This window comes from Rhea americana, unplaced genomic scaffold, assembly GCF_003343005.1.
Source record: "Rhea americana isolate MKP2758 unplaced genomic scaffold, rheAme1 scaffold_12, whole genome shotgun sequence".
In the NCBI taxonomy this organism is placed as follows: domain Eukaryota; kingdom Metazoa; phylum Chordata; class Aves; order Rheiformes; family Rheidae; genus Rhea; species Rhea americana.
The window spans coordinates 631,680-639,890 of NW_028185261.1; the positions used below are offsets into that span (position 1 = coordinate 631,680).

The 8,211-nt window shown below is 39.9% G+C and overlaps 1 long non-coding RNA gene across 4 annotated transcripts; it reads right to left on the reverse strand.

Moving 5' to 3' along the window:
* Nucleotides 1-2,191: 2,191 nt before the first annotated feature.
* LOC146600498 (uncharacterized) lies at nt 2,192-6,916 on the reverse strand. 4 transcript variants are annotated; one of them, XR_014897781.1, is made up of 5 exons: nt 6,868-6,916; nt 5,857-5,930; nt 4,337-4,439; nt 2,560-2,650; nt 2,192-2,349 (listed from the first exon to the last, which is right to left on the reverse strand). It is a non-coding gene; the product is annotated as an uncharacterized LOC146600498 (long non-coding RNA). The 4 variants fall into 4 exon arrangements; XR_014897776.1 differs by lacking the exon at nt 6,868-6,916 and adding an exon at nt 6,721-6,760; XR_014897779.1 differs by lacking the exon at nt 6,868-6,916 and adding an exon at nt 6,721-6,760 and having other exon boundaries at nt 4,284-4,439.
* Between the last annotated feature and the right edge of the window lie 1,295 nt (nt 6,917-8,211).

The window sequence follows — 8,211 nt, forward strand, 5'->3', positions numbered from 1 at the left end:
GGCGCCGTCGGTCTCGGCCCGCGCCCGCCTCCGGCCCCGTCTCTCGGAAGGCAGAACCCCCGCCGSTGATGCCGAGCGGCGCAGGGGCGCTGCGCGTTTCACCGCCCGGGCCGCGCTCCTGCGCSTCCGGACCCCGCGGCGGCGCCGTCGTTTGGACGCGGTTTATCCGCAAGAAATAACTCTGCTGACGTCAGAGCCGAACCTGCATCCTGTATCCTGTMTATGGATCGTCAGACCCGACCCAGACCCTCCAGCAGCCTCGGGGGCCYCGGCCGCCGGCCGGGCTCCAGGCTTGGGCACGGTACCGGGGGCCGATCGTGGGCCCCACACGGTGAAAGGATCTGGTGGACCCCCCCCCCCAAAAAAAAAATGTAGCATTTCCTCCTGCTCAGAAGTTTCATTCGAGCATAGGGAATTAAAKTATTATTTGTGGTGCCTTCCACAGCCGTGTAGTCATCTCAGTGATCTTTCTAGAATTACGTGCACAGAAAATCCCGTAATTGCTGAACRCATGGACAACAGGACAAACCTTCCYCCCGTCACCAAAAGTGAGATTTGAAAACAGAACAACAAACTCTGAGGTGGAAAAATGCCAGTAACCTGTTCCCGAGGGCAGGCTCTTCAGAAAAGCAGCTGTCCCAAGCAAGCCCTGAACAGCATAGCACCRTCCAGGTGTGACAGCGGGAAGGAAAGAGGGGGAATATTCAGGACAGAAAATGAAAGGACAGCCGGGGGTTTGGAGATAGCTTTTAAGCCCTGAACTGCACAGGAAGTAGTAAAGTTGTTAGAAGATTGAGCTCAAGTGGCTGTGTTTCGTACGCAGGAGCTCAGAGGTGGGGAGTTTTCCGTGAAGGAACTGGGCCAGAGTCCAAGCRAAGTCAGTGAAGTGCGTTCAGACTTCGCAGGGACGTCCAAACCGGCGGCACCTTGAGGAGGAGGAGGCTTCTGGAGCGGAGCACGCGCTCTCTTGGGGCTGAGTCTTCGGGAGATCATACATTGAACATCCCCCTTTCCATATACTTGGTTTCTGAGATGCCAGGGATATAGCCTAAAAAATTCCTCTCTGAACGTGGGAATTCAGGCAAAATGTGCAATGTTTCCTCTGAGGCTGTTGCAAAACCTGCTATGTGAACGTGAAGTTGCAGCTGAGGACTGGATTATAGAATGCGCCCAATACACAGTCATCTACAATGAATTATTTTTATGTATTGCAAGAATGGTTTCTTACTGAGTTTAAAAACCTAATCGAGTATCAACCAAATTTGATCCAATAGCTTAGATTGGGGTGTACTGGCTTCAAGCAATAAGGATCTCTAACATAAGGAAAAACTTCAGCATTCAACAATATTGCTCCCACCTGACAAGCTATCAGAGCAGAACTGAACATAATAGGACTCTGACTGGTTCTTTCTTTCAGTAAAGCCCTCTGTAAAGATCTGGATTACAACCCATCAGAAATTATTACATATGCTCAGAGGGTTCCTTTTCTGTTCTTTCAGCTATGAAAATGAGGATTAGCAGAAATGGAGAAACTGCGGCCCTATACGCAGACTGTACATAACGAAAGCCTACATGTTTCTAGCCAAAAAAAGTGTTCAGAGAAGAGGAAATACAGTTTTGAGTTACCTAAAGCACCAAGTTTCCAATTAAAGCACTTGCTACTATAAAACATGATAGCAGAACTAAGGAAATGAAAGGCTGGGTGAGATGCAAGGTCCGCTGAAATTCAGATGTAAGGTCTCCTCTTTTTTTCATGGGCCTTAGGATTAAGCTATGAATCACTGTATAATGTGATATACAGAATGTAAAAAACAATAAATAATGCTGAAAAACTCTTTTGCTGTTAGCAAATATGTGGAGTAAGACTAATACATGTGCACCTGACCACTRGCTATTAGAATATTCAAAACCAATGCTTTTTAACAGTAAAGTAAATATAGAGAATAAATATACATGTGCTATAATAAGCACTATGTTATGAACCCATACTTGGGTTAAATTTATTTAAAAAAAATGGAAAAAAATGGATGTGGATTTCTGTAGGCTTTTGGTTAAATATTTACACTGCTTTGTTAGGATTTCAATTTGTGTGTCCTAAACTGCTTTACCACAGAGAAAATACTTGCCAAAAATATCTACAAATTCCTCATTGTTTAGAAAAATAACTTTAATATATAATACTAAGGCCCAATGAAACTGAAAAAAATTAAAGCAAGGTAGTTATTTTTAAAAACAAAATGAATAAAATTAGATGTATCTGCTGGAACACTGCACGTTGCTAACAGTAGCAGATCTTGCTTGAAAAGGACTCAGTGGTGTCAGTGACCCTCTGTGGCAGCTGGCTTGTTCCTAGGTTAGAGGKAAAATAAAGCAAATATGCTATTCCATAACACAAACAAAACTTTCATGGAAAAACGTCCTTCATATACTATGTGTAACACATACATACTGTGATTTTGATATTTTCCAACAATGGCAAAGGTAAAGTATCTGAGAGCTTACGGAAATTGTTTCTAGGAGCTCAGATTTTAATTTTAATTTATAGAACTATCTTCTTACTTGGGTTCCTTCATGAAATAGAGCATTACTTTGAAATCAGGAACTTCTGGTTGCTATGAAGTATTCTAATGTCCTTCAGTGGCTTTTAGCTCTGGACCAAAAAAAAAAAAAAAAAAAAAAATCAGTGAGGCTAGAAAGATAAGTTCAAGGTGAGATTATGCTGTTAGGACTTGCTCCAGAGCATACTGAAGTCAATAGAAAAGCTTTTATTTCAATTAGGCCTTTAGTCCTCCTTTAGCTAGGAGAGGAAATACACTAAGGTGACTAAGGTGCTCAGTTCTTCCTCTTTAGGAAGGTCTTCATCTCATACCCAGTTTGCAAGTATCCCAGTATAAATCTGGGAAGAAGTTAAGTTGTTACGAAGAACAAAAGTGGCTTTTTTCTACAGTTTCAAAGACTAAATGCAAATACATTACCATCACCAAGAGAGAAATCCTGACAGAGGAAGTGAAAAATAGTCACACAGTGAATCAGCAAATCGTGCAGAACTAAAAGCACCATTAATGGTAACAAGTAAAACTATTCACTATTCATAGCTGGTCAGACCATGAGATACTATTGCAGTGGTCTGTCTGGTTTAGCAGGTAAGCAGAGGCTTCACTTCATCAGATTTTTAATCTAACACCTTTAGAAGTATTAAATTCATTAGCAAGGAGAAGACGAAGCAGCGTGCAAAAGCAAATACTAGTTACAGAAAGTATGTTTACTGTATATGCCCGTGTGCTTTTTCTGCGCTAATACGTCCTTTTCCCCCTCAAATTAGGTTTGCGTTTGCACTTTATCTGTCTATACAGAAGTCAGCTTTTCCTCATCCAGAGGACTTTGGAACCCATTGGCACATACCAAATTGGGTGATGGTGATGGTCTTGCAAATATTAAATCCCTACAAGTCAGTGTGAACATCAGCAGCTAGCGAAGGAAAGAACCCCAGGAGAGTGCCATGAATGGAAGGAAAGCCAAGAGCACAACCTCCCAACGGGCTCCCATGCAGCTGTGAACCCTTGCCCTGCCCACGCAGCCGTTCAGCTGGGAAGGAATGGAGGAACGGGAGTTTGGGGATGAAATGGAGGGGGGACAGCGGAGGTGTGCAAAGTGGGGGAGGAAGGGAGCGGGTTGCAGAGGTGTGGTACACAGACCCGCCGGAAACCAAGCTTCATTAGCTCTGCTCTTCACAGGGCTGCTAGTTTACRTTGGGCTGTTGCTAATACAGAAGCCACTGAATATGTGCACAAAYATTATGACCTTGAGCCTGTCATAAGCTCTGCAAATACGGATTGTAGAGCCTGTGCAAAGGCCTGCTGACTTTATTTGTATTTCAGGCAGGAGCTAAGATAGTTTACACAATTTAGATACTGAACTTGCAATGAATTCTGCATTGGCCTATCTTCACAGAGGCAGGTTTAACTGGCCAGAGCTTGGAGATGGATCTGCTTAGGCCTTCTTACATAGCAAGGTCTACAGAAAAGATCAAAAAATGTCTAAAACTTAAATACAAATATCRCATTTACACATACATTTTAGTGTAATAAAACCTAGAAATTTTAAAAATAAAAATGGAGAATGACTAGGGCAGACAGAATGGTTAAAAAAGGCATATGCACCAATCTCCTCTGAACATTATAGCCTGGCAGAATGGGTCCTTGCTCCCCTACTTGACTTCAATAACCCAAATATATCTCTTCTAAACCGTATTTGGAACATAATAAGTAATTGTTGAGCCTAACCTGTTTATCTACAGGCTATCTACAGGTAGATAACTGAGGGACAGCAAACTGACCACTTTGATTCCTAGGAAGTTCTTTCTATCCCTTCCAAGAACAAAAGATTGAGCAATAGTGGCATTCAAGTARAAAATTATTTTCTGTCATTTTTCTTCACAGCTACAAAAGAAAAAAAAAGGTCAGATATGCCTCTTTTCCCCTAGTTATTAGTAAATGACTTGATCACAGGTCAATGGGAATTAGAGTTCTCAGCTTCTAACTAGATTAAGTTTCCAAGATTAGCTCTTAGAGGAAATACAATACCATTACATTTCAAAATATTCCTTGACCAAAACAAATTTTAGCTAAGATTTAATACTCTTCACATTGAAAGATTAGTCATGAAAACAGTTTTGGTTTTACACAGCATTACATATTCTCCTCCTCTAATCCAAGGACCAGTTCTCATCACTTGTATAGCTGAAATAAATGACGATAGCTCAAAGCAGTTTTTAACCCATCTGTTTTCTTTGATTCATATTAAATTCACGTCTTTTACAATGCAGCTGAATACACAAACCACCAYGAAGACACACGAATGTGATTTTTGATGAAAACCACTTGAGTGGTGCAAGCAGTGAACTCATCTTTTCTCTTGAGAAACATATTGCACCAAATTCAAGCTAAGACTGACTCCAGTAGCTTCAGAGGACTAACATCCAGTTCTCAACGGCTGAATTTGCCTCATTATAAATTGCAGCAGTGAGTGGCACTTTTGCTGCAGACATGAGTCACAGTGTCAGCTAAGCCTTCTTTCCCCCCAAAACAGACACATCTTTTTTATTTTCTATTTCATCTGAAGATCTCCAGTGTAACTTCTTGGTTAACCTATCTTAATTTCTTATCAGCATCTGAGCGATCCTAGTAGTTGAACTAAATTTTAAGGTCAGTTTCAAACCTTCCCCCCCAAAGCGTGAAAACAACGAGTGAATGACTGATGCCCTTCTCAGACAAGTTCTGAAGATGATACTCCTCACTGTAAGAACAAGGACCTTAATACCTCAGTGTCATGTGAGGATCACATAGACTCCAGTTACACTGAGAYTGAAAGCAGTACCTCTGATCAAAAATAAATGTGAAATAAATAAATTTTAGACAAATAGAAACATTCATGTATTTAAAATATGTCTAAAATGGGTAAACTATTTTGTTAGCCATGCCATGAAATGGTAAAAGGGACTTTAATGTACACTGATAATATTATCAACTAATTTGATTTCTATTCAGACTTCTGGCTGGAAATAAAATTCATTAGTAATATATGAAAAACATCCAAGATTCTTTCTTTGTAGTGTTATCAGTGCAATTTGGAATAAAGGCTTCATGAATGTAATCAATTGTTTCAGAAATACTGAACATAACTATTCACCTGTTTCCTACAATATACTGATAATCACAATGTATTTAAAATAGGGCTTAACATGCTGTAGTATTCTCTGTGGAAAGCCTCAGAACATCTGTTTATTTCTGAGTCTTAAGTTGAAGGTAAAAATAACACAAACAAAATTTCAGAAGCTATTAATACTTCTATACTTACCATGCTCATTAATAAATTCATTCAATTCCTCCCCAGCAGTGTTTCTTTTCCAAACCTGGAAACTAAATTATTGTCTGTGAAGAAAAACAACATATGTTTAGTTTTCAACAGAATGTTAATTTAGGTTTAAAGAGTCTGATTCTGCAAAGTGCTTCTTAGCCTAAAATTCTGTGGAAACCAGTAACAACTGGTTCACAATTTCACTTCAAGGACAAAGACCAGGTCTTTCATTAGTGGTATGTCAGTGTATTTGGCAGGTAGTGAGAATGCACAGCTTAGCTCTACCATAATAGAGCTACTATGAAACCCAAAATGGTTTCAGGAAGCAACATCTCTTCAAAGCAGGAACACATCCTAGAGAAAGTGTGTTCCCTTTGACAGGGAACAGAATTAGCTGGTCAGGAGATAAAAATATGGACCTCAGCTATATGTATATCAATAGAGGAATAAAAACACTTCCTGGCATCAAGTTTCAATATACCACTACTTCTTCTCTTAAAGGCAGACTGAAAGTTTCTGCAGCATTTAAATGACCTGACAAAGCAAGTACTCTGAAACAAAAACAAAACAATGTTAGACTGCTTTCTAGTTCTAGCTTTTTTCCTGCCTCATTGGACAAGGATAAGGTTTCACCATTAGCCAAGGCACTTCAGTAAAGTTAAGGCATTTTGTTTGACAAATGGAAAAACGGAGTGACCTTGAAGAATTTTACCAATTCAAAATAAATGAGTAGTGCCAGAAAAAGTATTGTGTAAAACATATATATGCTGAATTAGTGGCTTTACAAAATTTATACGTTTAATTAGCTCTTAATTAGTAATTTAGCTTCACAGTAAGCAAACGCTGCCTTTCAGGGCCCTGTACCACCACAGAAGTCCCGGCTGCTTCCAGCCGGCTGCTCTGCAGTGAACACAGGTCCCTCTGCTGCATTGAATAAAACATTTCAGACCGAGTACTTCCACACTGAGATATGTTTTAAATCTTGTTCCACATCTAAATTTTTCAGCTAACCTTTCACAGTATTTCTGTTCTCTTTGTCTCTTGCAGATCATGATCTATTTATAACATCTCAGCTATTTCCAAACCTCAAGCAGACAGCAAATTGATGAGTCATTGGGGGATATGCCTTTGAAATGCTTGGGCGAGGAAAGAAAAAAAATACAGGGAAGTGACAAAAGCAGAAAAATAATCTTTGCCTATCTAACAGTATTAACATTTCTTACCTTTTTTCTAAGCCATATTTCACAACTTCATAAATGAGCACATCAGCTATGAATTTTAAATATCTCTGCTTTTTAAAATCATTTACCAATTCCGTTTCTTCTTTCCCATTTCTTCCCCCTTCTATTAATAGTTGAGAAAAGGTCTCCTGTTGCCTGCAGGTTTAGAYAATTTTAGCTGCTTTTCTGGAGGTACAAACTTGCTCCCTGAAGATTTCTGATATTACTACAGAATGCTGTTAACTGTTTGTTACCAGAAGCCTCAAAACTAATATCACAGTACTTATGAGCATTAAAAAATATATTTATTATATGTGCAAAACAATTGAAAGGTAAGAAAATTCTATTTGAGCCAACTATACTGATCTTTTTTTAGAGAATTTGAGACATGGATCCCAGATGAATTCTCTGAGAAAAACAGTATGATTTCCTTGTTTCAAAAAGAGTATAGTAGAACTGGAAAGGGTTAGGAGAAGAATGATCAAAACTATAGAATAAAGCATCTGCCTGGAAGAGCTCAGTGGTCTGATACTCTCTGGTCTGGAAAGAGGCAACTTAGTGGGCATATGATGGATTTACAAATTCATGAATGACTTGGAGGAAGTGGATGGGTTTACTCTTTCTTCTCATATTTTTGTTAGGGGACATCAAATGAAACTGGAGGGAACCAGGCCCAAACAAAATCAGTGCGGGGGGAAAGGGGAGGGAGGCATTTTCCCTGCACTGGCTTTTATCCTTGTGGGACTGCTTGCAAGGACGCTGGGGCTGCTAGACATCTGCACAAGCTTCAGGAGAGGCGGGACAGAAACATGGAAGAGAAATTCCAGGAAAGCTAAATGGAAAGAAATCCCAGACAAAAATATACTTGCAACTCAGGAATCCCTGGAGCCGAAAACAGAGACCCACCTGCAGACCTACCTGCCCTGTTCTTACTTTTCCCCAGGGAGCCCTTTATGGCTGGTTTTGGCTAGATGGACCTTCAGTCTCACTCAGCAGAGTTGTTCCCATCTCTTTCAGTTTCTAATAGCGGGAATCTCTGGCAAGCAAATAAAGAAAATTAGAATAGTGGTAAATGAATTGTTCTCAAACATCTAGTATCATAGATTATTTTCCCCCCAGTTTTTCAAAACATCAA